General features: G+C 39.2%; 1 protein-coding gene across 1 annotated transcript in view; it reads left to right on the forward strand.

Annotated features, from left to right (window-relative positions):
• The window catches only part of ndst2a (N-deacetylase/N-sulfotransferase (heparan glucosaminyl) 2a), a 106,825-nt gene that overhangs the window by 28,669 nt on the left and 53,161 nt on the right, over window positions 1–24,995 (forward strand). The window contains exon 3 of the mRNA XM_042736752.1: window positions 17,357–17,390. The gene's annotated coding sequence lies outside the window, so the exon portion shown is untranslated. The remainder of the gene's footprint in view (window positions 1–17,356; window positions 17,391–24,995) is intronic.

Here is a 24,995-nt window from a genome sequence, read left to right on the forward strand (position 1 = left end):
AAGGCTAGGTAAATCTGGGTATCATCAGCATAGCTGTGGTAGGAAATTATTATTATTTTTTTTTTCTCATTGTATTACTTAGTGGGAGCATATACAGGCTAAACAAGAGGGGTGAAAGAATTGAGCCATGTGGGATTCCGCATGTCATGTACATCCACTTAGACTTATGCTCTCCTATACTCATATAATAACCTCTCCTTTCGAAGTATGAACCAATTGAGAAACATCCCAGAAAGCCCGACCCAGTTTCCCAGTTTCTCTAGAAGTATGTTATGATCGACAGTTACAAACGCAGCACTGAGATCTAGTAGTACCAGCACTGATATTTTGCCAGAATCAGAAATGAAGCCAATATCATTTATTATCTTAATGAGCACTGTCTCTGTGCTGTGATGCGGTCGGAAACCAGATTGAAAATTGTCCAGGTATCCATGTACATAACGCTGCTGCCACACAGATCTAATACAGCCATGCTACTTTTGCCAGCTATCTTTCCCAGCTGTTTAACTTCAAAGACATAACCGACTGATTTTGAAACTTGTGTGTTTTTAACAAACTTGTATTTAATAGTTTAAGTGCAATAAGACATTAGTTTAGTACTCACATGCCGCTGCTTTCTTTGCACAAGCTTCAGATATGCGCACAGAAAACCGTAAATCTGAAGTTTAAACTAATATGGTTTAAAACTAATAAATTCAGTGCAATGGTCTTGATAATCAAAACCAAACAGATGTTTTTAGCAGAGTATCTGAGGTATGAGCTGTAAAGGCACAGTCCTATTTCAGTAGCTCATTTGCATTTAAAGAGACATGCACGGAAACAGCGTGTTTCTGCTTCCACTCAGAAAACTAGGCACGGTTGCCTTGAACCAAGCCCGAGTGTGATTATCCCCCCTCCCCACTCCCCCACTGGCCTGCACTCACACTTGCACTAGTCAAACAAACCAGGCTTTTGGGGTCAAACGTGCTCGGGCACGGTTAAGATTGCCTAGTGTGAGTACACCCTTCAAATGATATAATAAATGATCTGTGGGGTATTTTGAGCAGAAACCTCACAGACACATTCTGGGGACACCTGAGACTTATATTTCTTATTGTAAAAAGGGGCATATAGATGATGTATGCAATTTTGTTTTTCTGTTAAAAATGTGTATTTTTCCGTACTTGTTCTTTTTGCTATCCCTGTTTAAAGTCAACCAGAAATGAAAACATTTAGCATTTACATTTAACATATACTTACAAACAAATACTCATCAATTATGGTTTTTTTTATTTTAAATTCTTATTTTATTTTGTTTAATTTAAATTATATACATTTAATTATACAAAATATTTCGTTATTTATTTTCTTTTTGACTCAAACACATCACATATTAGAGGTAGAGCAGAGGAAAGTTTATGCTTAGGAAATATTTTTTATCTCCTCTTGATGCTTGTGGTGCAGAAATTATGCATTTAGCTTTTAACACAATGAATTTTGGTTGCGTGTGTGTAAGGTAGGGTTGTGTTTATTAGTGATGGGATTACTGTTTGTCTTTTGAATTGTATTGAGGTCATAGAATATATCCCAGAGTTCATAGTTTGTCCCTGGTTTTCTACACAAACTTGTGGCCAAAATTCATCTTAACCCATTACGAATCTAAGGATTTTAACCTCTAGCATTCAGACCCTGACCTGTTCATTACCATGCCAACAGCTTTGTCACCCTGACAACAGTTCTGCACATTCTCCATCACACTTGCTGGAGTCTTTGTCTGTGAGGGACAGAGGTGTAGCTGATACAAACACCGAGCATATTATAGCAGCTCACAGTGTTTAATAGGCTGGCTGCTATCTTGCTAGAGTGACAGGGATGAATAGTTTCACAAGACTGGACTTGCCCTTGTAGAGGGAATGTTTCATTTTCCCTCTCTCCATCTCTCTATAGCTCCTTCATTCTTTTTCCTTCATTCACGTTATTGTATTGTCTTTCATTTCCAGCTATCCATCTGCCATTGCTCTCATCTTGCACTCTGGTGCAGTCTATTTGTTGGTATTCTGACCCTAACCAATCCTTTTTTTCCCCCTGAATATCCAGCAAGATTTAGAAACATTGTGAAAAGAACCTGATCCTAAGTCTCCTAATGTCTTGCTAATGGCTATAGACTTTGCTCACTGAATGGGCTCTGACTCGGGACAGTCTGCCAAGAAGAGCATTGTATGTGTGTCTCTTTTTAAGGGGCTAAATATCAGTCTCTTATCATTCTCTTATTTTAATCTTTCTTAACCTTATTAAGTCTCGGTCCTGTCCGACACAACTCTCAACTCCCAGACTTCTCCACACTACTATCACTTTCATCCATCCATCTTACAAGTCTCCTTGCTCTGTGTCTCTGTGCCTTAATCTTTCTCTTTACTGCACACATACTTACACTTGCCTGGCTTTTTGCAGCTTTCTGCCACGCTTTGTGGTCTCAGTGCCACTGTGCTCCAGTCAAGTGCTCTTCAGTCCTAAGGAGGCTTCTACACCTCGCCTCCCGTCCACTGGGCTTAAGTGGGGTTTAGCGCTCTGACCTGACTCATGATCAGGCCCTTTAGCTCAAACAGCAACAGCATGGAGAGTAGACGAGCAGATCCTGCACCATGGCTAGAAAAATCCTGCTCATGAATGAATCATGATGAAAGTTGGAGGGGTAGAAACAAGCCAAGAATAATAAAATGGATGGGAGTAAAAAAGTTTGAGACATTCAGATCCCTGCATGTAATGATTAGGTGATTTCCAGGTTGAAGGACATGTTTGCTCTCCTCAACTCTACTGTTTTATTTGTTCTTTTCTTTTTCCACCTCTCTCCGTTTCGTTTCTCACACTGTGACCTCCTCACACATTAGCCCTCCCGCCTACTTTAAACGAAGATTGCATTCTGGCATTAAAAAGCCTAATAATTCACAGTTCATAGCATCTAATCAGTTAATTATTAAATTCAAACCATCTGTAACATGCTCTGATCTCGGCCCATGCACTGTGGAGCGTAGAGCAGCATGGCATCTGCGGAGTCAAGAAGCTGAAATGAAAAGGACGGTCCATATGGTCGTGATTCAGAATGGCTCCACTGGAGGCGTCGTGATGCTCGAGCTCGGTACCATGCTGTTTCCGTGAGGCAGAGTTTCCAGTGTCCTGCCAAGATGCCAAGGACTCACTGTCTCTGAGGCTGGCTGTGAACCAGCAGTAGGGTTTACTGTAAGAGATTATGCAGGAGAAGGTGAAGATGGTGCACGATGTCAACACTCCTGCTGTCAGCAGTCTTAAAGACTCCAGTTCATGTGTCCTGTCCTCTGTGTCCTTCCACACACAGCCTCTCTGGGCCTGGCCCAAATGTCACCCTCAGCCCTTCTCAGAGTCCTGTGCTATGACCTAATGCAGTATAGATTGTCTGGTAGTGTTTATCTAGCTATCTAAGTCCACAGCAGTGACAAAATTCTACGCCAAAGTTTCATAGCATTCTGGCCACAAGTCCACGTCGCGTTTGCCATTCTGAACTTGTTGAGCAACGGACCGACTTGCGACAGTTTGCTTTGTACGACTGTTCTGTTTTCATGGTTTTTTTTTCTGTTTGGTATGCTTTGTACTTCACATTTAGAGGCAGAGCCATAACCATATACACTGAGGTGGACAAGTTTCCCTCAAAAATCAGATATGGCCAAACTGTACCCTTAATATATGGAATTCTTGTTGCTGCTCTGCTGCAGCATATTATGCCCAGCTGTTTTTGTTAGAGTGATAAAAAGCATAGAAAGTAAAATTTTTATGGTGGTCTGCCTCAGTGATTTAACATCGCTCGCCAATGTTAAAATAAAACAGGAAAAACAGAGATAGTCAGTCAAACCAAAGAAGGCGGGATTTACCGTTTACAGAAGCTAAGCAGGAATTCCAGTTCAGTGCTTCAGTTTAATGGTGAAAGAGTGCAAATATGACTTAAGTAGCACTAAATACATTTAGTACCCCCCGCTTTCATAATGAACCGCTATACAAATATATTTGTTCTATTGTTGGACACATTTTTATATAATGGTTAAGCTCTGGGATGAGAAGGATTCATTCCTATTCTTATGTAGAGATTTAAGGCATATAAAGATGAATTTGCCAACCAAAGTTTATGCGCTTTTGTCCTGCAGGGTTTTATTGTATTGATTTAATTTGTGTGTGCATGCCCATAGCAGCTGGGCTATGCAGATTAATGTGAGAGCAGATAAGAGTAAATATTTGCCTATATCTTCAAGTGTGTGTTAAGGCATAAAATACATTTAATGACTTAATGGCATCAGCTTCTTCTTGAGAAGGAACATCTATTGACTTACGGATCAATGGCTGAATGATGTGACGTTCCTTTTTCTGTTCTTGTGTATGTAAACGTAAGTGTTTTAAGTGTGCACACGTGTCAGTTTGTACCTGCAAATGCAGTCAGTGCTAGCGTTTATTTCTTACAGAACTCTTGAGATGAGTCGCAGGTTTCGGGAAGTATTTATGTAACGTTGATAGGCTTCCTTTTTCTCTCTCTCTTTCTGTGCCTCTCTGTGCTATAATAAAAGCTGAAAGGGAGGAAGCTTGGCAGGAGCTCATATTTGAGACTGTTTTTGTCTCCCTAAGGACATTTCCTACTCGCTTTTCACAGCTGGAAAAGACATTGTCACTTATATTGCTGACTGCGTGTTAAAGATAAGGGCTTCGGAACCACCAAATTAAACAGGGGTTTATAGAGAGTGACTCTGCTTGAGTCTTATGGACAGCATTTCCGCCGCGTAGTAAATCTCGTCAAGGCTTCTGCTTTTTCCTGAGTGCTCAGGGTGGCAGCAACCTATTGATTAAGAATTTGTTTACCCAAAGGTTGCGGCTTGACGCAGTCTACAGATTCACTGAAATCAAAATCCTTCTCACAATTATCTTGTGGAGCAGGGCACTCATGCTGTGGTTTTTGTAGGCCAACTTGTAAGTTGCTTTGGGTAAAAAGAATCTGTTAAATCATATTGAGCCAGTTCCTCTTTAATAGTAAAGGCTATGAAACTATTGAGAACTTTCATTTTAAATATTGACTCAATCTGAGAATTCACCAGCCATCTTCCTGTTTTTTGTTAAACAATTCTGTCATCATTTATTCACCCACATATCATTCCAAACTTGTATGGCTTTTTTCTCCAGTCTAAAACACAAAAAGAGAAATGTTACTTTTTCTTCTTTATTTATAGATGAACAGACCCAAATTTAAGCCCTTATTCAGTTATAATCTTTCTATCCACTGTAGCTTTTTATATCTAATTAACACTTCAGTGTGCATTTTCCTCTTAAGGGTACCATGTTTGACTTTTATAAAAAATAATTATAATAATTATATTAAACTGTAATAAAAAAATAAATGAGTTTAGTACTTTTTTTTAATTGTGAAGACAAAAAAATATATTATTATTTTAAATAAAATAAACACTGTTCTTTTGAACATTCTATTAATTAAAGACTCCTGGGGGAAAAGCATCTGTATATTGTGTACTTTTGATGTATGCTTTTGATCAAATAAATGCAGACTTGATGAGCAGAACAGACTTCTTTCAAAAGCAACTAAAAAATCAGACCAAAATTTTGGTGGTAGTGTAAGTAAAAAAAAAACAACAACAAAAAAAAAAAAACGTAATGCAGATTTCAGATAAAAAAAAAAAAAAAAAAAAGATGCCTGTAACTCTTGAACTAAGATGCAACATTTTTAACACAGGAAATATCACTATTTCTTAAGCGTGTTGAAATAATAATATGAAGAAGGAATTTCGTTCCATTTGTCCAATGTTTATGTAATTTTTTTTTTTTTTTTTTTTTTTTTACTCTTCCTCAGACAGAGATCTGATCATTTCCTGACATGTTGTTGCTTGTCTTGTTGTGGATTAGGTAAAAGGTATAAAGTTATTGTGTCTCTCACACTCTCGTTCCACATCCCTCGCTTCCCCTCCTGTCATCCGTGCTCACATCACTTTCTTTATTCCTCCCTGCTACTCTGACATGTCTATTCAGCTCACTTTTTCTTTTCCCGGCCCCCGCTCAGTCTCTCCCTCGTGGTCTTACTCCCCTCTGTCTAAATCCAGCTGTTGTGTTAATAGTTTTCCTGCTGCCTGGAGAGCCAAGTAATGAGATTCCATTTGGAAACCAAGACCTTTCGGCTTGAAGAGACGTTCATGTTTTTAATTTATTTAAACGTTTGTAAATTTACTTGACTGGGCAGCCTCTCAGCGTTGCTTTGACCTGTTTTCTTTTTTTGCCTTTTCTTCATTCAGCCACATCTTTGTGCTTTTGGTTAGTTACTTTTAATGTCCTTTATTCCTGTCAGTGTCACTCAGAGTTTTTCTGTTTTTTACGTGCCTTTGTTAAGCTCAGATTTAAGTTGAAAGTTTAATTGTTTGAAATCTATATTGATTGTAACCTAGAACAAGTGTGTGAAGATGATATGGCTGTGGTTGTTTTCTACAGCTTTTCTCTCACTTGTTTTCTTTTGCAGCTGGACAGACTTCATTGATATAACTTCTCCATATGGCTTTAAATTGTTTAACCTTTGACTTGACATAACTGTTTTTTTATTTATTTATATATATTTTTTTGTGCAGGTGCTCAGATGCTGTGCTATCATAGCAGTCCAGATTCGTTGCAATTCTGATTCATAAGCTCTTGGCTATTCAATTGGATTCTTAATATAAATGCATTTCAGGTATAATGTCCATAAATATATAAAAAAAAAATTTATCTCCTAATGCTGCATATTATATAACAGTATTATACAGTAGTGTCTCAGACTGATTCAAATTGGCTTATAAGAGTTTGACAACTCAAATTTACAACTCACAACATACCTCTACCTACATTTTTGCATAAAAAACTTACCTATACAATTTGCTGTGTTTAGCATCTAAAATGAACTCTAGATACAGTAAAAGAGCAACAACTTTTATTCCTTTTCAGTTTATGATTACAGTGCAGATTATGGATTAATTGAAACTTATTTTTGTGAAGTTCTTTGCACAATGCTATGACCTCAAAATACTTTTTCCATAGTGCATGATTTGTGAACTAATACATGTTGATGTTTGCATCACATAGCCAGCTCCATATGTAAGACTTTTCTGACTGTAGTAAACTTGCTTCATAGATCACCTGGTACAGCATTGCACATGTGAGTCCTGTGAAACATGAGCCATGATAAAAGAGCTCAAAGGCTTGTGGAAGCATGATAAAATGGTATGGTTGCTTCAGCAAATGCATTTTTATCTCACATTTTATCTTACTATTGGTTCGGTTTACTGTAGGAGCTGCAATACTTAAAACTACCAACATAATAAACTGTTGCCAGATTCATGTTCATTTAAGATAAAACTGAACACACTTGGCTCTACTCACTGCACATTTGACTTTGAAGGTGTTGCGAAATGTAGAAGAGAATAACATTTTGCAGGCTGGTTTGTACATTCACATTTAAAAAACACATTCACAATGATTCAGGAGCAGCAGCATAGATTCAGCAGGATAAGAAATGTTGTGCACCTGTTAATTGGCAAAGCGTAAAGGATCAGTGTTATTTTAAGAATCAGTATTGCAATTGTTCTGAAGAATATTGTTATTTTAATTGGAAAATCAATATTTTTATGTAAATGCTAATACGTCTTGGACAGTGTTAAAAGACCACTCCTTCACCTATCAATCAGTTATTGCACTAAAACAAGATTTTTGTACATCTGAGGTTATTAACAGACTCAAAATCTAAATATAAATGGGAGTGTCAGTGTCCTAAGAGCCTTCCTGGACAAAAACCAAAATTAGTGAGTTAGGAAAGATGTATGCTAATAACAGGTGAACGTCAGTCTGTTTTGGTTGAATGCTCCTTTTCATGTGGTCATCTGAGATTGATGTTAATACCAGATGCAAACAGGGCCCGAGCCAGTCTCCTGTCTTACGTGTCTGGCCGCATCCGTCTCCCACTCTCCCCCTGTCTGTTTTTGGTCTTCATGTGGAAGCAGGCCTTGCCTGCTCGTGCGTGGCCTGAAGGTGGAAGTGTAATTTCCTGTGGCAGACAGGCTGGGAACAATTGGTGGGGGGTGGTTGAAGAGAAACAGGCTGTGAACACACTGCCCTACGATAACTCAAAGAGGCAGGCTGCTTCGTGGCTGCCGAGACAAAACCGAAGAGGGAAAAATGAATTGCTAAGCCGCAAACCCCCCTTAAACTCCCAGCTCTTTCAGGCGGGTTTGTGTTCAGCCAGGCCTGAGAGTCGGGCTGTTGTGTTTTCTCAGGCTGAAAGTGGGGAGCACAAGAGAGGTACATTAGTATCGGCTCATTGCCATTTATTACGCTCCTCTGTTCTTCTGGAGCGCCTTCGTAATATGGAAATAATTGAGCTCTGATAGAGCAAATGCCAGGACATTGTGTTTTTGTGTGTCTGCCATTCTTTAGTTTCTCGTGCTTGTGTGTTTCATAGTGTGATGATCTCCATCAGACATTAACAGAAGCCTAAAGTGTTGATGATGTTGAAGATTTGCAATCTGAGATTGTACAGAGGATGTGACAGCTTTCACGTAATGCATATCATAGCTCATACACGCATTTGTCATTTTATTTGTTTAGTTATGTATTTATTTTGTTATTTTTTGTGTTGGCTCTTGTAGATGGTTTTGTTAATCATTCTTCTGGTAAATGTTTGATAGAGAAAGAAATAGTGTGTTTAGGGATGTCTGTTCTGCACTAAACCAGATCACTCTCTTAAAGGATTAAATCTTGTTCGTAGGTGTTGTGTCCATCTGACTGTCCATCATCGCCCACTCTATGAGTCTGTTCCAGACCTTATTAAACAGTATTCATTCTAACAGAGATGAAACCTCATCAGTGACTGATTGGGAACACGCTCCATGTGAAGTGACTCGCAAAAATAGCACTCCATGCAGGAGACTTCCTTAATTCATCCCAATAGAGTGCTGTAGTGGGGTTCCGGAAGTACAAAATAACATGCACTTTCTCCATTGAGGAACTGATTTTGAACTATAATTTATAAATATTTAAAGGGATAGTTCACCCAAATATTAAAATAATGTCATTAATGACTCACTCTCATGTCGTTCCAAACCCGTAAGACCTCCGTTCATCTTCGGAACACAGTTTAAGATATTTTAGATTTAGTCCGAGAGCTTTCTGTCCCTCCATTGAGAATGTATGTACGGTATACTGTCCACGTCCAGAAGGGTAATAAAAACATCTTCAAAGTAGTCCATGTGACATCAGAAGGTCCGTTAGAATTTTTTGAAGCATCGAAAATACATTTTGGTCCAAAAATATCAAAAACTACGACTTCAGTGTTCAGTGTTGTCTTCTCTTCCGTGTCTGTTGTGAGCGGGTTCACAGCACTGCAGTGTATTGATTTCCGGTTCGCGAACGAATCACTCGATGTAACCGGATCTTCTTGAACCAGTTCACCAAATCGAACTGAATCGTTTGAAACATTAATAAGCATTAATCCACAAATGACTTAAACTGTTAACTTTTTTAACATGGCTGACACTCCCTCTGAGTTCAAATAAACCAATATCCCGGAGTAATTAATTTACTCAAACAGTACACTGACTGAACTGCTGTGAAGAGAGAATTGAAGATGAACACCGAGCCGAGCCAGAAAACGAACGAAAGATTGACTCGTTCTCGAGTCAAGAACCGGTTGCATCGGTTTTCGGATCACCGGTAGTGATGGGAAGTTCTGTTCTTTTCCGTGAACCGGTTCTTTCGGACAGTTCGATTCAATAAACCGTTTGCCGTAAACTGTTCACCAGTTCTTTTGCGCTCGACGTAATGACGTCATTGGCGATGATTGCCCTTGATTCAAGCCTTCGGTTACCCGCGCTCATAACATTAGCACAGAATCAGTTCAGAATCAATCATCAAAAGAACCAGTTCAGACGTGCTGTGTGTCAGTCTGCTTCACGCTGAATCACGCATGCGCAGTATCATCAGCTCCTCGGTTCTCGAACCGGACGCGTCCGTCAGAAACGGTTCTTGAGAGAGAAGAGAGAAGACAATGCTGAATAAAGTCGTAGTTTTTGATATTTTTGGACCAAAATGTATTTTCGATGCTTCAAAAAATTCTAACGGACCTTCTGATGTCACATGGACAACTTTGAAGATGTTTTTATTAACTTTCTGGACGTGGACAGTATACCGTACATACATTCTCAATGGAGGGGCAGAAAGCTCTCGGACTAAATCTAAAATATCTTAAACTGTGTTCTGAAGATGAACAGGGGTCTTAAGGGTTTGGAACGACATGAGGGTGAGTCATTAATGACATAATTTTCATTTTTGGGTGAACTATCCCTTTAAAGATGGACCTACTTTGAACTGCAAGGATGTTAATTGATGGTATCAACCTGCATTAGTTCAACTTTAAAAAATGTAATTAGTTCCTGGTAGGAAAACTATATTACTACACCCATGATTCTGCAAAAAAGTCTCTACCAATCAGACAGTCACAAATAGATGCCAAAAGAACATTTTAGTGTCCACCCACTCCATGAAGGATTGAGAATGACAAATGAGTCGTTTCCCAACACACTATCAAACTTTTTTTTTTCTGCAAGATTTTGCAATAAATGTAGAAAATATTGTTTCTATATATAATCAGTTTATTTAAATCAATAGTTTCAAATTTCTCCATTGATTATAATTTGGTTGTCTTTGTCCAATTTTCAAATAGCTACTTTTTTGCTTAAAATGAAGAAAATAAGACTTTTTAATAAATTTTTTTTTTTTTTTTTTTTCAGGCATGTTGTTTAGCAAACCAATCAGACTTTCAGGCTGTTGTTGTGATTTCCCAAATCAAATATTGGGTTAGATTGTTAGATAGATTTTTTTTATTAGTAGTTTTTGGTTTTGAATGAATGAATTATATCTGTTGTCATCAATTATTTTTACAGAGCTTGTTGCAGTGCCCTCTCCCAAAGGATCCATGTGATGTTGCCTTAGATTTTAGCCAAAACCAGGTATCTTGAGAGAAATTATAATTAAGTTACCTACCTTTTAAAACAGCCTTTGTGTTACAAACTCATCTATGATGCCTTGAAATGTTTTTAGGTTTTTTGGATCAGTATTTCTCCTGATACAGAAGAGCAGACAAATCTGTGCTTTGATTGAGACATCTGTATAATAAATCACTGCTGCTTTTCTGACAGCCTTTTGTTTGTGATTTAAAGGAATAGTTCACCCAGAAATGAAAACTCTGTCATCATTTGCTCACCCTCATCCTCTGAAACCTTGCGATTTTCTTTCTTCTTTGAAACACAAAAAGAGATCTTGCACAAAAGGCTAAAACCAGAGACTGTCAAGCTCCAAAAAAGACAAAAAAGCACCATCCGATCACCATGTGGAGAGGAATGAATTCATAATTCTCAAATCTCTCCCATGCTTGTTCATATTTAAACCTGGTGCCTCAAGATGTATTACACCAGTTTTAAAGTCAGTGATGTCAGTTAACAGAATATATTTGTGGTTGTACCCCTTTTTCTTTCCTTATTTAGTCTTCTTCCAGCGTTTATCATGGCTATTTTTCCTTCAGGTCATCCTTTTAGTGGTTTGATGTAGGCTTTTAGAGATTAGAGTTGTAGTTTTGTCAGCTACCCGCCTCTTTTCTATCGATCTATTGGGAAGAACTAACTGTTTTACCCTTTTGTTTTGCTCACATGGAGGACCCAGGGAGGATGTGTATTAATCCTGGGTGCTACCTCTAATAGAATTATCAACTCCTGATGTTGTGCACACTATAAATCTTCGCCCCACTCGCTGTCTTCCTCTTGTCAGAAAGTGCAAGAGTGTGCACTTCTCCTGCGGTGCACTTTCCAAGTTGCATTTCATATTTACTTCCCCTTCCCTGTTCTGCGGAGGGAGCGCAAGCGTGTTTCTTTGCAGGCAGGGGGTGGTTGTACGACATAATGTGCTTTTCAAGTGATTTTTATGTAATGTTAAGAGTGTTTGTTTGTTTGTTTGTTTCAACTGAGGATGTGCCACTTTGAGGCTTCTCTTGTACGTACATACAGCGAAGCAGCCTTTTAACTCTGCTAGCATTGCGTTCACTGATATTAAATGTTCTTTAATAGCAGTGAATTATACAGCAAGATCAATGCATGTTTTAAAAAGCATGCTTGGACAAACCTGCTTAATAATAGTCCTGCTTTTTGGGATCCACATTCATTAAAAAGGCATAGCTCTTAAGTGAATGTCATAGGCTCACCAGTGGTTGGGCATCTTGCTAGATCTTTCCTGCTCTTAAGATAGAGATATGGCAGACCTTACTGTCCTGTGTCAAATCCCCTTTTCCACATTTGCCTTTTAATCTTTGTTGGATTTGCATAGGATGTTTGTACAGTCCTGACACAGTTCTTTGAAGCCTGCGGGCCACGGCAATCAGTCATGAAGATCTCCCTCTTGTTATTAGTGTGGGACTGCAGAGACTTCTGCCTTTTATCAGATACACAGGCCTAAGATCCATCTTATGCCCAAATGCTCCTATTTGTCAGTCAGCGCTGTTGCATACTTGCATAAAGGGGCTCATTTGCAGTCAAGGGAATTTATTTCTCTTTTTGCAAATTCAGACATGTATAAACAAGTTTTTCTTTTTTTATTCTCATTTGTTTTTTCGTTCACAATGCTCTTGAGAATGGTACAAGTGGAGAAATCTCATATTGAATGTATGCACAGATTCTCACAGACAAAAAGCAATGGGTCTCGCTTGCAGTGACCACTTTTGCTTCTAGATATCAGATCTCAGCTGGCCCACCCATCATGAGTGGGAGATCCATCTTATTAACTGTCTTCTCCTGCTGGGACTCAATATGCAAAGGAGATTGGGAAAAGCTGAATACAGGATCAATGTGGAGAGACATGCAGATACATTTGACCTTGCATATAAAAAGCAACGTCTTCATTAGCAAACCATCAGCCTGTCTCCAAACAGTATGTTCTTCTGTTCCTTCAAGTGATAATTCACTGCAGGGTTCAACGCTAAGGATTTTTTTCTACTTGCCTGGTCGGGCCAGTGGTTCAAATTATTACTTGTATTCTAATAAATAAGCTTATATGACACCTAGATTTTAGATATTAATTAAATTATACAATTATAAAATCTGGCGTTACTTTTTTGAAAAAAATAATTTCTTGTAAATAAAAAAGTAATGCGTTACTTTACTAGTTACTTGAAAAAAGTAATCTGATTACGTAACTCGCATTACTTGTAATGCGTTACCCCCAACACTGGTTATAATGAAAGGCTTGTTCCTTTAGATGAGATGCACACACATGCTGATCATGTGAGTTTTATAAGCAGCGAAGGATCAGTGGTCTGTTCCGGTTGAATAAATCCACAGCAGAGAAGAATATTCCAGCACTGATTCTGTTTGCATTAACTCAGGAAAAACCAGCACTTCCCCTCCAAGTGTGATTCACAGGTCAAGGTAATGCTCATATCTCGCCTGTCAGCAGAAGAACGACAACAATAGGGGTGATAGAAAATGCACACACAAATACAGATAGAAGCAAAGGTGCAGAACACTATGTACCAGAAGATGAATTAACTGTTTTGATGCACTTCCTCCTCTCTGCGTTTGGTCTTGGACATGGATTGTGGCAGTGCAGTTGGTGATACTCGTGTGTGAGAGAACGAGAGAAAGCGTATCTGCGAGTGACCTTTAGTGGTTTGGGTTCCACCGGGGGCAGATTAATTACTCTGTAGCATTAGCATGACGGGCCCTGTGCTTGTCAGTTCGCAAATGTCACCTCATGAACTTCAGCCGCTTTGATTAGAAGTGAGTGTACTTGCTTAATAAGAGAATCCCTCTTTTTTTTCATTGTGGAATGTTTTCCCTCCCATGGCCTCAGTTAACTTGTCCCTTCAGCGCTCTTGAATGATGACTTGAATGGATAAAAATGCCTGTGTCGGGGATTGAAGGGTACAGCTGTGCCAGAGTTGCCATCGTTGTGTGCGATGAGGTAGTTACAAGCACTCTAAAAGCAGCTCCCCAATTTGTAATTGGCACAGTGGAATATTGGGCAGCACCTCGCGTTTAATTTGAGTCAGGATAGCAATTGTACATGGTGAATTCAATCTGGGGCACTTGCAGCACTCTGTACTCTGTTAGGAGAGGATTTGAGAGTATACTCACAGGACATGTTCTTAGAGCGCAACTGAAACGTGAAACGTAACATAGGAGTCTTGAAACTCCTTTTTTAAAGGGTAAGATCACTCCTCTAAAAACAAATGGTCCTTTACTCACCTTAATTTCGTTTTAAACTCATTTGCTTATCTTTAGCCCTATTTGGACGGGACTAGTTTTCCAGGGGGTCATTAGAGAAATTTGTGTTTCACAGACGTACTTTGCAACTTTAGTCCCATACAAATCTGCCACATCTGTGCTTTTCTCAAACAACCTCTGTAAAAATTCCAGAGCAAATTACCTAATGTTTTCGTCAAACTCAATGATCCTCTGAGAAAACTACTCCAGTCAAAACGCCAATGCCTGTGATTGCTGACAAATATATTTTTCACAACCCGTTTCATTGTGTGTTTTGGCCAACGTGAATTAACGTAGATGCTCTTACCATGTGCATTTTTGATATGTTTGCCTCCCGGCAAAGAAATTAAAAAAAATAAATAAATCAAGAGCCAGGTCCCGTAACCTGTTAGACTGGTTACTGTAATATCAACATAAGGTAAGATTACTCACCTTCATTTCTGCACTCAATTACATATGTTTTAATTGTATATTTACTTTTATGAAAATTAAACAAGGTTTTACTACAAATAAATAAAAAATAAATAAAATGATTAAACTAAAGTAACCACAAATTAATCATGGTTTTGCTATTCTGGCCATTGCTTAACCATTAACTGTGGTTATTCTAATGGTAATCAATCCGAATGACTATACGCAATACACGCATACAGAGCGTGTGATCTCTGCAGTGCCCAGATGTACAAAACAGACCCTCCAAACATGGAGATGTTAGTTCTGTCCTAATTGGTACATGAAAATCACAGATTTTGGGTGATTAGAATCGAAACTCATTTCTGTCCCTCTATTGAAAGACCGTTTCACCAAAACTATGACCATTTATAAAGATATTGTAAAACTAATCCATATGAATCAAGCATTTTAATCCAAGTCTTCTGGAGAGATGCTATCATTTTATATGCTGAGCAGATATAATTTAGTTTTTATTCAACACAGGCACACAGTAGAGCTCATCAGATATGGTAAACGGAAGCTCAAACTTGGGATTCTTGACGTGCAAGAACAAGTGAACAAAATGAACAAAAGTTTTACACCGTGTCTACACCAAACAAGACTGTTGTTGCTGGCATCACATCATGCCACAACAGCTCGAGTCTGTCTACTCTAGACGTGATAAAATGACTATTGCAAATCATTTATTCTTAAGTGTCAGGATGTCATAAATAGTACTGGGCATCAGTTTACTGTCAGAGCACCTCATCTAGTGTAGAGAGTTTTTGTTTATAATAATTTGTATGCGTTTGTATTAACTTGAGGGTAATTAATGACAGAATTTTTGTTTTTGGATCGGTCTCCTTTAAGATCGAACTAGGGCTGTCAAATTCGAAATCAAACTTCGAAGATTAGTTGAATTAAAATATACTGTAAATAGCTCGTTTGATTGCAAAAACTGTTTTTGAATTGAAAGATGTGTAGAAAGCACTGACAGCACAGTTATATTAAAATATACTGTTGACAAAAATGAGGACAAAATGCCACTTAAAGAAATAAAGCAGAATTAACAGTGTTTTTAGAAAAATGTAGCCTTTAAAATAATCAAATCATAGTCAATAATATCGCAATGCATTTTTGAATTTTTGTATGCAGTATGCTTCTTGTATTCTTCAGTGAGAGTGACATGCAGCTTATTGCTCGTGAACATCATGTTTTATAGTGGATTTTTTAACTGTAAATGTAAAATCTTTCTGCCAAGCTATCAGCTGAAACTTACTTTGATTAAACCTTATTTCTCACACCTGCTTTTTTTCCTCTGCCAAAGTTTCTGTAATCAAATCTTGTAAAGTTTAGACTTTTTTCCTCATTTTCATTGCATTTCTTTAGAGCATGTGTCTATATCTCCTGAGAATGATCAGGTGCAGGGAGCTGTGAGCGAGAGGAGCTCTGGAGAGTCAGTGTAGAATGGCTGGACTCAGTCTTGTGTAACTCTTCTCTGCTGTGCTGATTTGCTACATACCGCACTGGTAAAATCCCATTATGATAGACTTCTAATCCTCACCTGCTGGCAGACTGCTTACTATCACTCTCGCTTGCTCTCTCTGTCTCACACAGTCTTTTTCTTTCTCTCTTCCATTCTTGCAATATTCCCAAGTGGGAGATTCTGGTTTACAATAGGATTAGAAACAACATCCACAGTGGAATTCGTCAAGCTGAGGAGTTAGTGGTGATGCCGGTGTGTTAATTGGCAGATAGATCACATGGGCAGCGGGAGGTACAAACAAGATCGGCAGTGTCTAAAATCTGAATAATCTTTCATTGCGTCCTATGAGATGTTTCTTTATTGAGAGCTGTAAATATGACCATGAACTTAACTTTTTTTAAACATGTAAGAATAGAGGTACATGGAAAAAGGATCCGCAATCCTGTGTGCATGCATAAATAGGTGCATAAGATGTATGAATGATTCATAGTTGAAGCCAATAGCATTGCATTATTTATGTACAGTGTCGAGCAGCTGGTCGTCTCATCCGTGAGGATTGACGTTTGACGTTTGACATGCAGGGTTGGGATGCAAAGGTCTAAAGTACTGATGCTCAGGGGGTTAAATGCCAAGGATCAGTTCTTGCCCCAGAATTCCCTCCACTAGGAAAATCTCACGCAGACTCAAACAATAGAGCGCTGCTTCTTTCCTGAAAATAAAGCTGCATGCTTGAGGATCCAGAATGATGTGTTGGTGTTACCCAAGACTGAGTTTCTTATTTCTGCTTCTTCATGAGGAAAATGCAGGCTGATGATGACTTTGTAATCGTAAAGCAGATGATCCTTTTTAATCTGATTCATTTCGACCTGAATATATAAACTTTATTTGAAATGTTACAGCTGTCTTAAGTCCTGATCTATGAAAGACGTGTGCTCAAAGTCAGAGGTTTATTTGTGCTTAAGAAGTCACTTAGTGTCTTTTTTCCCTTCATTTGGTCTGGGGAATACAGGACGAAGGCAGGGTGTGTAGATGTAGACCTGAACAGCAGGGGCTCAATTTGTGGAGCTTCGAGCTGCATCGGTAATGATCCTTCTCTCTCTTTTTTTCTGTGCAGGTCTTTGGCTCTGCTGATAAACTCTCTTAATAAGGTAAGCTGTAGATATGTCTATAACCGTGTGATTTCATGTGCTTGCATTATGAGATTAACTGGATTTGCTTCTTATGACCTTAACCTTTAAATAAAAAGGATCTTGCATAAATGCTTGAAAATGAGTTTTGTAGACTAATATAAATTGTGTATATGCTAGGACATGACATATAAGAACCATATTGGTTATCATATGATGCTTAATTTTTTATTGTTTTTTTTCGTGACTCTTTGATTAATAGCGAGGTTAGAAGAACAGCATTTATTTCAAATAGAAATCTTTTGTAGCAATGAAAAAGTCTTGTCTTTAAAATACTGTCTTTATCTTTGATCATTTTAATGCATCCTTGCTAAATAAAAGTAGAATGATAGTGTATGTTGTATTGTATAACTTCTATTACATATACTACCATTTAGTTTATAAAAATATATTTAAAAAAAGTGCAACTCATTTCCCCAATGAGCATGCACTTTGTTAAATTTCATCTTTAACATATCTCATGATGAACATTAAAATGAACACTACGATATAATGTTGTGATGCATAAATTTACTTTTAATTTTCATATCAACCAGAATATTTATATTGGTGCATCCTTATTTTAATGCGTATCATAAAGAAAAGAACAGGTTGTGACTATTTGGGACATTAATTCATTCAAAAATGGAGTGAGAACAGGTTTTGTCATTCTAACATTAATAAGTTTGACTGCATTGAAAAAAGAGATAGAAAAGCTCTAATAAAATACAGACACACAATGTAAAACAGACACACAGTGAGCTACAGCAGTGGGAGGAGTAATCATAATGGGGGGAGCAGCCATCTATATCAAAGGTGCGCCATGGGATCCTTTGATACGTTCATGCTATAGCAGCATAAACTGCGGTCCCTTTGAAATCTTCATGCAGTAGCAGCATAAACTCTTCCCTCCATCTCCGATTGCTCCCAGGCTGAATAGAAAATATCACATCTTCATTTTTTTCTGCTTTGAGGTGGTTTCATCTGTTCAGGCAACATCTTTTCTCTGTAGTCAGTTTGAAGTGTCTGCAGTATAATAGAGGCACAGCATTCATGCGGAGATTGTTTAAATCCCTTCCGCTCATGTGTTGAAACAGTGTTGTGATGACCAAATTTCTTTCTCTTCAACTCCTCTCCACCTTTCCTCCCGTCCTTTCTCTTCTTGTCGTCTTCCAACTACATCTGACACCTCTCTTACCCCGCTGAGGATGTCTGCTGTCTCCGTCTGCCAATCTGTTTCTTTACAGGAGAGGATGTGATTGAAAAAGACACATTTGTAAAGAACGCTGTATCGTATGTTTAGCTTGTTACTTTTGGTTTCCCAGCGCTGTTTTTATTTCCTCTTTCTCTCTTTTTTCTTTGTGCAGTAGCTGCTAATGTGGCTGTGTAATTTATGGTAGGTTCGGGCAGAGCTGTTTAATGCCCTCTCTGCCATCGGCAGCCTACGTGAGCGCCTGCAGAGATTCATCTGTGAGGAGCATCTAAATATGAAACAAATGAAATGCAGCAGCAGGAAAAACAACATCAGGGCTGATGATTAATGCGATTTACTCAGCCAGCAGACCTGTAAGTTTCCTCCACCAGTCCCTCGCTCAGTCACTCACTTGCTCTCTCGCTAACCGTGGGACAGATCTTGTGTTTTAAACGGCCTCCCAGATGGGCGCCGAGTGTGAGCGCAGGTTTGAAGGCTGCGGCTGATAATTGCGGAACTGCAAATGGATTTCTGTAACACAAGCTGTAGTGCATTTAATGTAGTTTGATCCACATGCTCAGTCACAGGCTGAAGGGTGACCTCCAGCATGGGGCCATTCTGTCTTTGTGTTTACCCAGGGCAGGGTCTCACCCCTCCCCTCTCCTTGTAGCCTCCGGCCCTCTGCCACGCATCTCAACCAGAAGCCGGCGGTCATGTTAGCTCACACGCTCTTACTCTGTCACACTGGATCAGCTGCCAGCGAATGCAGATCTTCCTCATGTCTTGTTCTTACATTCATGACTGTGTACTTCTATTGTCTCCATATGGCAGTGTGCTAATAAGCAGATCTCATAGATGGGCTCGATGCCCAACAGGCTCATCTGTCCCAGCTTGCTAATGGCTTAACTGGATTAGCCGGTTCCCCACACGGGATGATCAGAGCTCATAACGCTGATCACCTCCATTGATCCGATTGATCAGGTCTCTGCCGATAAGAAAGCCACTGTGCTGGTCCTTTCCCTAACGTGTCCTGGGGGGATGCAGACACAGACTGTCGCTTCGCACATATGGGCCACCTGAGGATATACGCGAGGTAATGGGGTGAATGAGGGGGAGAGAAGCTAAACTGAAGGCTGGTTTAAGACAGATGGAGTGAAACTGAACCTGAGACGCAGTGTTTGGTTATTGATGGGCACTTCCTGTCATCAGTATTGGTCTCTTGTCGTCTTAAACCAACATACGGCCCTGTTACTAATCAGCTGAGATAAACTGCAAGCACACAATCAGTCCCGCATTGACCTGGCAATCTCTCATCCAAGATTTGTTTCGAAATATATAAATACACTAATCAGTGCATCTTGTAGAAGACAGCTGTTTGGGTTCTTCATCATTTCGTATTCTGCCATCGTTCGTGCTTCGGTTTCAAAATTTACTTAAAGTCTTGCTAGTTTCTCTGCCCAGTTTTGCTAATGAAGTGAGATTTTTAGAAGCTGGGATACAATCCAAATGAGACCTTTTCCCCCTCACTGTGTTGTTGATGTTCTTTTTTGTTTTTTTTAATCTTCATCCCGCCACCATTCTAAAATATGAGACATTCTGCATCAAAACTTGCTCTCCTTGATGAGGCGCTCGCCAAATTCATTTCCTGCCTGCTATGATTGATTAATTGATGTTGTTAAATGGCTCCTTTGGTAATGGCTTTTCTGTATGGCTTCCAAAGCAAGAGCCAAGCTAAAGTGCAGTCTGTCGCGGTCCCTTACGGCCAGAGCAGCTCTGTCTTTTCTGTTTGGTTGTGGTTATTAGCTTGCCGTGTTACATCACCGGGGCTGTGCCAGAGCGGACATCACTCAGCTGTGCCCTAATGGAGCACATTGGCTCTGTTTATTTTGTTTAAGCACAGGTCAAGGCACTGTGTAGTTTTGACAAGTTGGACGCCTGCCTGCATTCAGCCATGGAAAGAAGGGACTACTCTAGTGTTTGGCTTCTCGTTCCCGTTGTATTTAAGCAGGTGGTGTCCATTTCGTTGATCAGCCTTTCAGGCTGTGTTATGGCTGGCTGTGCTCTTGTGGATCTTGGAGAGAAGGAAACCTGGGTTAGGTCAGACTGGGTTCACACAAGTGACAGGTTATATTAATCAAGTCTCTCTCATTCAGGGCCTCTTAGTTTGTTAGGTCAGTAGCACAGTATACTCATACATCAGCTTAATTAAGTTAAATAAAATTCATATAATTATTATACATGTAGTATTGTATATTTTTTTCAGTATGAATTACCTATAAATGTCCTACTCGCAGCATATGGGGTTGTTTGCCTATGATCAGTAAATTGAAAGGTTCATCTGTGAGGAGCATCTAAATATGAAACAAAATGAAATGTTTATAATTGTATATTGTAATTATAATCATGTGTAATGAATATATAATTGTATATTACCATTATTTTATATTATATTGATAATATTAATGTACAACAATACTATTTAATATTATAAAATGTTATGTAAATATTTTAGAATATTAAATATAATAATTTCAATATACGTTTATACATTCCTATATGAAATCTTTCAATCATTAATCATTGAGAAATTGTATTACTGTTATATAGTTATAGTGTTTTATTATTTTACAGACTGGAATGCTGTAATAGTTTACCCCATTATAAACAACTTGATCTGATAGTATGGAAACTGTATGGTTGCTGTTTAGATTTAAAAAACTATTGCTATTGTTGCTATTTTGAGTGGCTATCTATCTTTTGTGGGTCTTTTTTTGATTAGTATTGCATTATGTCTAAAAAAATAATGTATTATATTTTTATAATGTATTATAACTCTTTAAATTTGTGTGTGATTTCATTAGCTTCCTCCTTGTCATTCGAATTCAAATTGCAATTTAGCAAATGGGCCAATTGCAATAAATTGCCAATTCAATTCATATTCTAACTCACGAATTGGTCAGGAGCCAGTTGTTAAATTCTGAATTTTAGCCAACTTTAGTAGCAACACCCTGGCAACCACCCAGAACCCCTTTGGCATCATGGCAGCAAGCTTTACATGTGCAAGCATCACTTGCAACATATTAGCATCTAGATTACACTGTACTCCAAGACTTTATACCAGTCTTTTGCATTGTTTTCCTGCATTCTATGTAAATAGGATGCTTTGGGCAACATTTCCTGCAGATGTTTAAGAAATGCATTGAGCATTCAATCTATCAAAAACTCAGTTTTTTTCTGATGGAAATGGAGCCCTGAAGCTTTAACTTTCAACAAATTCCATCACACCTTTTTGCCATAAGTCACACACTCACATACACCCTGCACATGCCCGTGATCCTGTCATAATGAGTGTGTGCCCCCGCCCGCTGAGGTTCTGTCTCATTAGCTTTACACTAATGGAGCCCTACAGGTCTGGCCGCACCGACTTCTCCAGCACCAGGCTAACGGTAACCCATCATGATGGCTATTGCCTGACGGCCAGCTGGCCGGCTGACCTGAACTGAGACTGCATCACCAGGGTGAATTCATATCGCTTTCACAACTGCTGTCATTACTGGTGACTGTGCATGAGGGGATAATTTGTACTTGGCTTGCTTGAGAATTAAGAGCAGCGATGAAGAAAGAATGAGGGGGAAGAAAAGGAAGTCATCTGAACCAAGGCCTCTAGGGTTGCTGCAGTGCAGATGGCCTTGTCAGAGAAGAAACTGTCATTTCTCTCTCTTTCTCACTCTGTGGAGTTGAAGCTGAACATTTGTCAGTGTCGCCCACTGCCCTGCTCTCTCTCAGCTATCACCACAGAGACAGGAAGAGGCCGTTGGCGAGGCCCAGACATTGGGTGTGAGCTGAATCTGTCTTAGTCAGTTTGTGTGTGTACATGCATGCCCGTGTTCTGGAGTCTGTTTGTGTGGAAAATGGTATTTGTTGCATTCCGCAGACCTGAGGAAAGATGACATTTTGAACTCTCTTTTCAATTTGTGTTTGTCTTTGGCAGTGCCTGTATGTTAAATTTAGGAAAATCAGGGGGCGATCGTATGTGTGCGTGTTTGTGTGTGAGCGAGGAACGCTCGGTGTTGTTGATTGCATGCTGCTTAAAAGCTGAGATGGCATGTTTCCAGGTACTTTGAGTGAGACTGCGAACAGTGCAAGTCTGGGAAAGAAAACATCCAACAAACTTCATCCAGACACTCCATCACTGCATCAGCTTTACATTCATGCTTTACAACATGATGTTACAAGACTTCATCAGTCCACCAGCTGCTCTCTGCTACACCTTTCAAACAAGTGAAAAGCAACTCAAGATTTTTTTTTTTCTACTATAGTTACTTGCTCTGCTAGTATTTTCACTGCATCACGTGACACTGAAGACTCGAGTAATTGCTGCTGAAAATTGAGCTTATATATTAAAATAGGAAACACACTTTTTTTACTTTATTTCAATAAATGCAGGCCTTGGTGTGTGTATAAGAGGTTTATTTCAAAAACATTTTACAAATCTTAGTAACCCTAAACATTTGAACAGTAGTGTAGATAAATGTTGTGTGCCAGAAGTTGTACTCGAGCATCGTTATACATGTAAGTGTTATTAAAAAGCAAATAACATGGACACGCTTGCAGTTTGACTTGGACCTCAGCAGGCACACAGTGATGATGGGAACTGCTGAGTCATTTATAGACAGGCCAACCATCATTGACTTTTCCTCCTCAAACGGAGTAACCTGATCTGATCCAAAAATGTGACTCCAAAGCCATCGCAATTTGAAGCTGTGTTTTTTCCATTGGCTCAATTTAACACCAGCACAAATCCATATTTCTACCAGCTTTACAATTGCAACTTTACACCAACAGCACAGCTTTACCTTACCTTGTCACTCCAGCAGCTGCTCTCAGCGGGGGTAACCAAACACCAATGCACTCCCTCTCCTCCACATCAAGCTCAGGGGGGATTTCAGCAGTGTGTCAGTCTAATATGACTTCAGTGTTTGGTGTTTATGCTCAGTAGACTGATGTTTTTTTTTTTTTTTTTTTTGCTTTTGGAGTAGATTAGGACTTATCAAACACAACGGCATGTTTTACAGCAGACGCCTGCCATTGGCATTATACATAGATGTGATGGCAAAAGAGCTCAACGCTGTGTTTTCTGCTTTTTTCAATCTGCAGAGATCCTAACAGATGGCTGTTTCTGACTTCAGATCAGTCTAAAGTTTAGCAGGAATGATACGGCCACTCTCTGCGCTTCCTCATTGACTTTCCCTCACTCCTTCTTTACTTTGTGTGAGCAGCATATGGAGCATGTAGAGAGCAAGAGCGAAACAGAACTGATATGTGAGGATGAGTGATCACTCGGCTGTGCTGGAAAGCCGAGAGCTGTTCGCAATGAGTGCCTGCAGCTTAATCGCATACAGGAATGTTCAGGATCTGTTTCCACTAGAAGGACGAGCGGAGTAATGAAGCAGCCGGAGAATGAGAGAAGCAGAATGCATGCGAGGACCGAGAGAAAAAGAAGGTAATGGGGAGAAGAGACGCCCAGAGGGAGGGAAAATAGGAGATGAGGGTGCGGGAAGTGTCAGCTCTTCTCTGGGGAGCAGGAAGAATGGAGAAGGGGCAGATTAGAGGAAAAGATAGATGGAGGAACGCTATCTGAGATGTTTCCTGCAGTTGGCCGTCTTACCAGGGCTTTGTTGAAGGGTGTAAACACAGCAGTGATAATAGCTTTAGGCTTGCAACTATAGAGGGACAGACCCCAGTCCATGCTTACAGGGATAACGTCTGCAAGTTGCCAGATGTTTCTCTTTGCATTATGGTTTGGTAGAAGATGCTGTCATAAACGGTACACATAGTCAGTCAGGTGCACACTTACAGACAGAAAGTAATGTTCACCCACAGAATCCAAAACACAGATGGAAAGTAAACTGACCCACGGGATTGCAGCTCTGGAGTGAAAAATAGAGATGGGATTTTTAAGGAATTTGACGAATCTGGTCCAGGTTCCACTTGATTATTATTGCAGTGATGGACGATTGCATGAACATTTTTAAAATTAAAAAAAAAAAACTTTTTACTAGGACTTTTAAAAATTATTATATTTAAAACTACATTAACAATGTTAAGCCACTTTATTATATATATATCTCACTGGTCTTTGTTAGTGCAGTAAATTAACATATCAAAGGGTTCCTTCAACCAAAAATGAAAATTAGGCTGTGTTTTACTCACCCCAGAGGCATCCTAGGTGTATATGCCTTTCTTCTTTCAGACGAATCCAGTCGGAGTTATATTAAAAATTGTCCTGGCTATTGCAAGCTCTATCATTGCAGTCAGCGGGTGTTGCAGTGCTTCAGTCCAAATAAGTGAAATAAAAAGCACCCATCCATAAAAAAAAATTGTCTCGGGGGTGA

The sequence above is a fragment of the Cyprinus carpio genome, chromosome B13, assembly GCF_018340385.1.
Source record: "Cyprinus carpio isolate SPL01 chromosome B13, ASM1834038v1, whole genome shotgun sequence".
NCBI classification, from domain to species: domain Eukaryota; kingdom Metazoa; phylum Chordata; class Actinopteri; order Cypriniformes; family Cyprinidae; genus Cyprinus; species Cyprinus carpio.